This window comes from Haematobia irritans, chromosome 2, assembly GCF_050003625.1.
Source record: "Haematobia irritans isolate KBUSLIRL chromosome 2, ASM5000362v1, whole genome shotgun sequence".
NCBI lineage: Eukaryota > Metazoa > Arthropoda > Insecta > Diptera > Muscidae > Haematobia > Haematobia irritans.
Genome location: NC_134398.1, coordinates 19,994,347 through 20,002,331, shown reverse-complemented (window position 1 = coordinate 20,002,331; position 7,985 = coordinate 19,994,347).

Below are 7,985 nucleotides of genomic sequence, written 5' to 3'. Positions count from 1 at the left end.
TTACACTCAAAAAAAAAGTGGTTCCTAAATGCCACTAAAGCCAATTTAATCGTATTTTGGTTCATGGATTTTTGATAATGTTTCTTTGGTATTAATAATGTTCTATGACTGTTTGCTAAATTAACAAAAACAAGTATATACGGCCGTAAGTTCGTTCAGGCCGAATCTTATGTACCCTCCACCATGGATTGAGTTCAAACTACTACTTCCTACTAAAGACTGCCATCCGAATTACTTTGGTTGTGGTAATACTTGCCGATGTCCTTGTCATCTTAAAACTTCTTAACATCGTCGTCTAAATTGTAAGTTAGTCCATACGTGGTATATATTAGACAAATAAAAATCAGATTACATACGTATATAATTCAGTTCTTGACCCGGTATTTGGTGCATGGGGAAGTATACAAATAATTACCAACGGATATGAAGTTTTGAGCTGTAATTCGAGAGCCGAATTGAAATATGGGGGTCGCTTTATAAGGGGGCTATTTACAATTACGAACCGATATGGACCAATTTTTGTGTGATTGGGGATAGGTTCATCTGGGGGCTATAACTATAGACCGATATGGACCAATTTTGGCGTGGTTGTTCATGGCACAACCGAATAGGATGAATTTTGCTCCTCCAACAGGCTTCGGGGGTCAAATCTGGGTTTATTTGCGGCCTATATATAATTGGACCGATGTGGACGATGGTTTCAAATGACTAAATACTTGGACCACGTACCAAATTTCAACCGGATCGGATGAAATTTGCTTCTCTAAGAGGCTCCACAAACAAAATCTGGGGGTCGATTTATATGGGGGCTACACGTAAAAGTATATAGCCCATTTGCAATTCCATCCGACCTACATCAATAACAACTACTTATGCTAAACGCAGCAGCCGCTCGCTTCATACCCGCTGGTCGAATTGCCCTAGTGAGGCACAACTTCCCAGCCGAAGCCGCGGGACTCGCAGACGAGCGTGATGAACGCCGTCGTGCTAACCCTGCTGATCCCATAATCAGAGAACTAAATCTAGAGATTAGTAAGATAGTCGACAAGCACAAGCGGAACACTTGGTTAGAGCACCTGAAGCAATGTAACTTAGGCACAGGAACTGGTAAATTGTAGTCAACAGTGAGAGCCCTCTCGAACCCTGCTACAAGGGGTGATGAGATTTCAGTCACCTTCGTGACTGCGACGTGGCTGTGACTGATCCGAAGAGATGCGCCAAATACTTCAACCGACAGTCTGTCGAGCATCCCGAGAGTGATAGAGCGAAAAGGAGAGTTACTCGTCGCATACGTGGTCTCCGAGCCGACGACACACCACAATTTACCGCAGCCGAAGTTACCAATGTCATCAACAGCGCGAAACCATCTAAGGCGCTGGGCCCCGACGGAATTCCAATGCTAATGCTGAAGCATCTGGGAATACTGGGAGTTGAGTACCTGACCAGACTCCTCAATTTGTCCTTGGAATCACTCATTATACCCGATATCTGGAAGATGGGAAGAGTGATTCCACTACTGAAGCCAGGCAAAGATTCGAGTAAAGGTGAATCGTACAGACCGACATCCCCTCTCTCGCCAGTAGCCAAGACACTTGAGGCACTACTACTCCCCAGCCTTGTGGAGAATGGATTCCGTAAGGTACACAGTACAACGACAGCCTTACATGCCATTTCGGCACATATCAATAGGGGACTTAATCAGCCCTAGCCGTGTCATAGGACGGTCCTCATGGCGCTTGACCTATCGAAAGCGTTCGATACGGTCAACCAAGCCACATTATTCGAGGACATCGAGAATACGTCCCTACCGGCAGGAACGAAGCGTTGGGTTCTGAATTATATTTGTGGACGCCAGTCGTACGTGGAATTCAGGGACAAGAAGTCAAAACCCCGTAGAGTTAAACAGGGAGTTCCCCAGGGCGGGGTGATATCTCCAGCACTGATTAACTTCTACCTGTCCTCGATTCCACCCCCTCCTGACGGCGTCGAGATTGTGACTTATGAGGACGATTGAACAATCATGGCATCCGGGGCCATTGTTGATGATATTTGCGATCGATTGAATGTCTACCTCTCTGATCTTACCAGTTATTTCATTGCAAGAAATTTGAGAATATCTCCCAAATCAAATCCTCAGCCACACTATTCACTACATAGACGGCGGAAGTACGCAGGCAGTTGAATGTCGGAGTCGATGGCGAAACAATTCCGACAACAAATTAACCCAAGTTTCTAGGGGTCACATTCGACAGCCTTTTAGGTCGTCCGCCCATGCCACTGCAATTTGTGATAAGGTCCGCGGTAGAAACAAGGTCCTCAAGTCGCTTGCCGGCAGCACTTGGGGTACGGACAAAGAAACCTTGTTAACAACATATAAGGCAATTGGCCGGTAAGTGGTAAACTATGCAGCGCCACTGTGAACACCTCAAACGAGTGATACGCAGTGGAATAACATACAGACCTGTCAGAACGCTGCCCGTAGAATCGCAACAGGATGTCTCCGCAGTAAACCCCTGGTACACATTTATGCCAAGTATCAAGTCGATAGCTTGTTTCGTTCGGAAGTTAGTGTGATTTCAACAGACAGACGGACGGACATGCTTTGATCGACTCAGAATTTCACCACGAATATTTCGATGTGTTACAAACGGAATGACAAAGTTATTATACCCCCTATATTAACTATGGTGGAGGGTATAAAAAGAAGGCAAATTATGCACAAATGAAGCATACATATTTACTAAATTCATGTCTCCCGCAAAATAGTTTAGAATTTCTAAAAAATTTGAAATTTTACCACATTCTAAAGGCACGCATGTGATACTTTCCGTAAAGAATATCCATTCGATTGTCATTTGATTTCCCATTTCAATCCTTTGAAACATAAATTTCAATCATTACTCTTTTTTTGTTTTTAATTTTCTTCCGTTGTCTAAAGCTTTTGGAGAATGACCATTAGTATGTGGTGAAACTTTGTTTGGTGGATTTGTGAGTTTTTCATCATTTCATCCATAAGAATAACTCCTGATTCATGGCCACAAAAGCCATATGTTATGGCATGGGAATTGTGAAATGTAGTTTTTTTTTGTTTCACCTCTGCTATCGTTCAGCATACCAGAGATGCAATTATTCATCATAACCACCCATTTTCTGTTTCCGCTCTGATGACACCATAGCAATAATAGCGGCATACAAAAAATGCTGGGAATCACTTTTTTTTTTTTTAGAGACCAATACGATGGTCTAACTTCAAAGTGGGAAATGGTCATAAGTTCTATGTATCGAAATATACAAATCTAACTGAAGAGCAAAAACTGATGACTTTTATATAACACTAGCGTAACCCGGCCCGCTTCGCTGCGCCTTCCGAAGCGTATTTGGAGGAACATTTTGCGTTAACTTAGTCAACTATATACTTCGTGCTGAAAACAAATTCGAAAAGATTTGAATTTTGTTAAACAAATCGGACTACTTGATTTTTCGTTTATAGGTACAAATACGGCGGGTACAAATACGGCGGACTACTTGATTTTTCGTTTATAGGTACAAATACGGCGGGAGAGGGTGTACCTTCTTCTATATTTCTTGTGAATTTTAAGTGTGGTTTGTCAAGGAAAGGTATCCTTCTCCTCAACATATCTGAAAATTAAGCATTATATTATAATAACATACAAAGAATTACTGTTTCCCATCCAATAAATCGGAAAAGGCAAAAGTAGTAAAAAATTTTACCACATTAACATTTGCTAAAATGTTGGAAAATAATGCACCCTCTACGTTGGCTGCCAATTTCATGTAAATGTAAGTTCTTTACTAAAAAGAAGTCTGGCAGAAGCCTGTGCAAAAATCATAAAATTATGTACCGAGTTCCCATTTACGGATAACCCTCTACTTTCAACTTAAGAAAAAAAAACGGACAAAAGGGAACCCTCTCTTTACTAATAAGAAGTCTGGAAGAAAGAAGCCTGTGCAAAAATCATAAAATTATATACCGAGTTCCCATTTACGGACAACCCTCCACTTTTAATTTAAGAGAAAAAACCGACAAAAGGGAACTCTCTCCCCACCTTCGCTCCACTCTGACCTGATATCGGACTATCACGTACCCTATATTAATTTCGCAACTACTCAATGGTCCCTATAAATTCTATCGAAGTAAATCGACAAAGTTTATTTCAATTTTCCCCTTCCCCAACCAGATATCGAAAAATCATATATTAATTTAAAAATGTATAAATTTCATCACCTTCTCCCACGTCCCCTGTAAATTTCAAGTAGATCGGAGATGTTTAATTTTTGCTCTATTGTTTTAAAGGGACGTCACTTTCCCCGATACAATATCGACAAACACCGTAGTGAATAGCACCCTAACCTTCCCTGAAAATTCTTGAAACTTTCCTTCAAGTGTGGGGCAATGAAGGTTGCCTCTTCATTTATAGCCTTTTCCCCCGCTTCCTTTGTAAATTTCAAGAAAACTTAAATATTTTATATTTCATGTTAGCCTGATACCGAAACAGGCAATTGACGTCCAAATGCATTATATCTAATTATACAATTATTTTTCGAGCTTTATGGACAGATATAGATTAAGGAACATGGTTAATAGAGCCATTTTTTTGCAGTTTTAGAGGAGGACCTCCTCCCCGACCAAATGTCGAAAAGCGTATCTTTTGTAAACGTCCCAGAAAATGTCAAGCAAATTATAAGCCTTAAAGGGGCGGCCTCTCTTCCGTCCAAAAATCACAAAATCAGGTATCAACTATTACGGTTGACAGCGGTTACGATCTCTCCCCAGTCCTCTGTAAATTTCAAGTAACTCGGTAAAGTTTAATTGTTTCTCTGTATGTACTTAAGAGAAGCGGATGTCTCCCTATGCCCTTTTATTTTTATTAAAAAATCAGGAACCTGATATAAATTTCATAACCTCACCCATTTTTCCGTAAAATTTCAGTCGGGGGAGTTTAGTTTGGTTTTCACTGTACTTTAAAAAAAGTCGGGCAAAGGGGTGGCCCCCCTCCCAGACCAAATATCGAAAAATAATGTAGCGGATTTTTGTCTAGATGCCAACCCCAACATTCAATGAAAATTTCATGCAAATCGCATAATTTTGTTCCAAGTTTCAAAAAGTAGGGCAAGGGGGAGGTCCCCCTCCCCGTCCGCATATGAAATCATCAGGTACCCCATATTAATTCCATAACCTCACCGCATGTTCTCTTTAAATCTCAGATAATTTAGAGAATTTTAGTTTTTTCACTGTACTTTAAAAAAAGTCGAACAAAGGGAGGTCCCCCTCCGCCACCAAATATCGAAATATAAAGTAGCGGATCTTTGTCTAGTTGCCAACCCCAACCTTCAATGAAAATTTCAAGCAAATCGGTCAACTTTGGTCAAATTTTCAAAAAGTCCGACAAAGGGGAGGTCCCCCTCCGCGACCAGGTGTCAAAAAATGAGGTAACCTATTTTCACCACATGAACGTCCCCTATGATCTCTGAAAGTTTCAAGTAAATCGGTTTAGCCGTTTCGGAGCCAACTCGGTTCATACAAACAAACAAACAAACAAACAAACAAATAAACAAATAAACAAACATAGATTGAATTTTATATATATAGATATACACAGTGCTGTTCAAAACATTTGCAACTAGCCCTACCATGAACTTAATCTAGGTATATCTTCCATAATAATAACTTTATTGTTAAGTTTCCACTTAAAAAATAATCGTTATGCAGCGGTATTTCCAAATTCTAATTGGGAAAATGAATGGGCTGTTATTAAAAATTTATATTTCACGAAAGGTAAAGAATCGTATGATTCGACCTGTTCAAAACATGTAACGAGGTAGAGCGTCAGAAGTCGGAGTGCAATTATACAAAAATGTGAAAAATCAAATATTTCAAGGAAAACTAGGTTAGCGCGCCTTCAATTTTCACAAAAATACCTTAAATGACCTCAGGAGCAGAGGACATGTGCTATATTTTCCTACGACTCAAAATTTAACTTGCATGGATCGGATGGTAGAAATTTAGTAAGAAGGCTGCAAGGAAAGCCTTAATCCAAGAAATACAAAAAGTTACATCAATCATGGTGGGGCCAATATTAGAGTCTGGGGTATTTTTCTGGACAAGTTATTGGCCCGATTTATAGAGTCGATGGTATCATGCTGTCAGAAGTCTACAAAAATATTTTGTCCCATGTGATATTGCCGTAAGCATTCCGGGAAATGTCCGGAAATGTCGTCTGCATGGATTATTCAGCGCGATCATGACCTCTAGTCAGTCGCAAGCCAAATCTGGGGATCGGTTTATAAGAGGGCTATATATAATTATGAACCCATGTGGGTCAATTTTTGCATGGTTGTTAAAAACCATATACTAACACCATGTACCAAATTTCAGACGGATCGGATGAAATTTGCTTCTCTTAGAGGCTTCGAAAGAAATCTGGGGATCGGTTTATATGGGGGCTATATATAATTATGGACCGATGTGGACCAATTTTTGCAAGGTTGTTAAAAACCATATACTAACACCATGTACCAAATTTCAGACGGATCGGATGAAATTTGCTTCTCTTAGAGGCTTCGAAAGCCAAATCGGGGGATCGGTTTATATGGGGGCTATATATAATTATGAACCCATGTGGGTCAATTTTTGCATGGTTGTTAAAAACCATATACTAACACCATGTACCAAATTTCAGCCGGATCGGATGAAATTTGCTTCTCTTAGAGAGTCTGCAAGCCAAATTTGGGGGTCCGTTTATATGGGGGCTATACGTAAAAGTGGACCGATATGGCCCATTTGCAACACCATCCGACCTACATCAATAACAACTACTTGTGCCAAGTTTCAAGTCGATAACTTGTTTCCTACGGAAGTTAGCGTGATTTCAACAGACGGACGGACGGACATGCTCAGATCGACTCAGAATTTTACCACGACCCAGAATATATATACTTTATGGGGTCTTAGAGCAATATTTTGTTGTGTGACAAACGGAATGACAAAGTTAATATACACCCCATCCTATGGTGGAGGGTATAAAAAAACAAGTATATACGGCCGTAAGTTCGGCCAGGAAGAATCTTATGTAGCCTCCACCATGGATTGCGTAGAAACTTCTACGAAAGACTGTCATCCACAAATTTCAACTCACTCGGATGAAATTTGCTCCTCCAAGAGGCTCCAAACCCAAATCTCGGGATCGGTTTATATGGGGACTATAAATGATTATGGACTGATAGGAACCAATTCCTGCATGGTTGTTGGATACCCTATACTAACAGCACGTACCAAATTTCAACCGAATGGGAAGAATTTTGCTCTTCCAAGGTGCTCCGGAGGTCAAATCTGGGGATAGGTTTATATGGGGCCAATATATAATTATGGACCGATATCGACCAATTTTTGCATGGGTGTTTGAGGCCATATATTAACATCACGTACCAAATTTCAACTGAATCAGATGAATTTTGGTCTTCTAAGAGGCTCCGGAGGTCAAATCTGGTGATCGGTTTATAAGGGCGGCTATATATAATTATGGACCGATGTGGACCAATTTTTGCAAGGTTGTTAAAGACCATATACTAACACCATGTACCAAATTTCAGCCGGATCGGATGAAATTTGCTTCTCTTAGAGGCTTCGAAAGCCAAATCGGGGGATCGGTTTATATGGGGGCTATATATAATTATGAACCCATGTGGGTCAATTTTTGCATGGTTGTTAAAAACCATATAGTAACACCATGTACCAAATTTCAGCCGGGTCGGATGAAATTTGCTTCTCTTAGAGGCTCCGCAAGCCAAATCTGGGGATCGGTTTATATTGGGCTATATATAATTATGAACCGATGTGGACCAATTTTTGGTTCTTAAAGACCATATACTAACACCATGTACCAAATTTCAGCCGGATCGGATGAAATTTGCTTCTCTTAGAGGCTTCGAAAGCCAAATCGGGGGATCGATTTATATGGGGACTA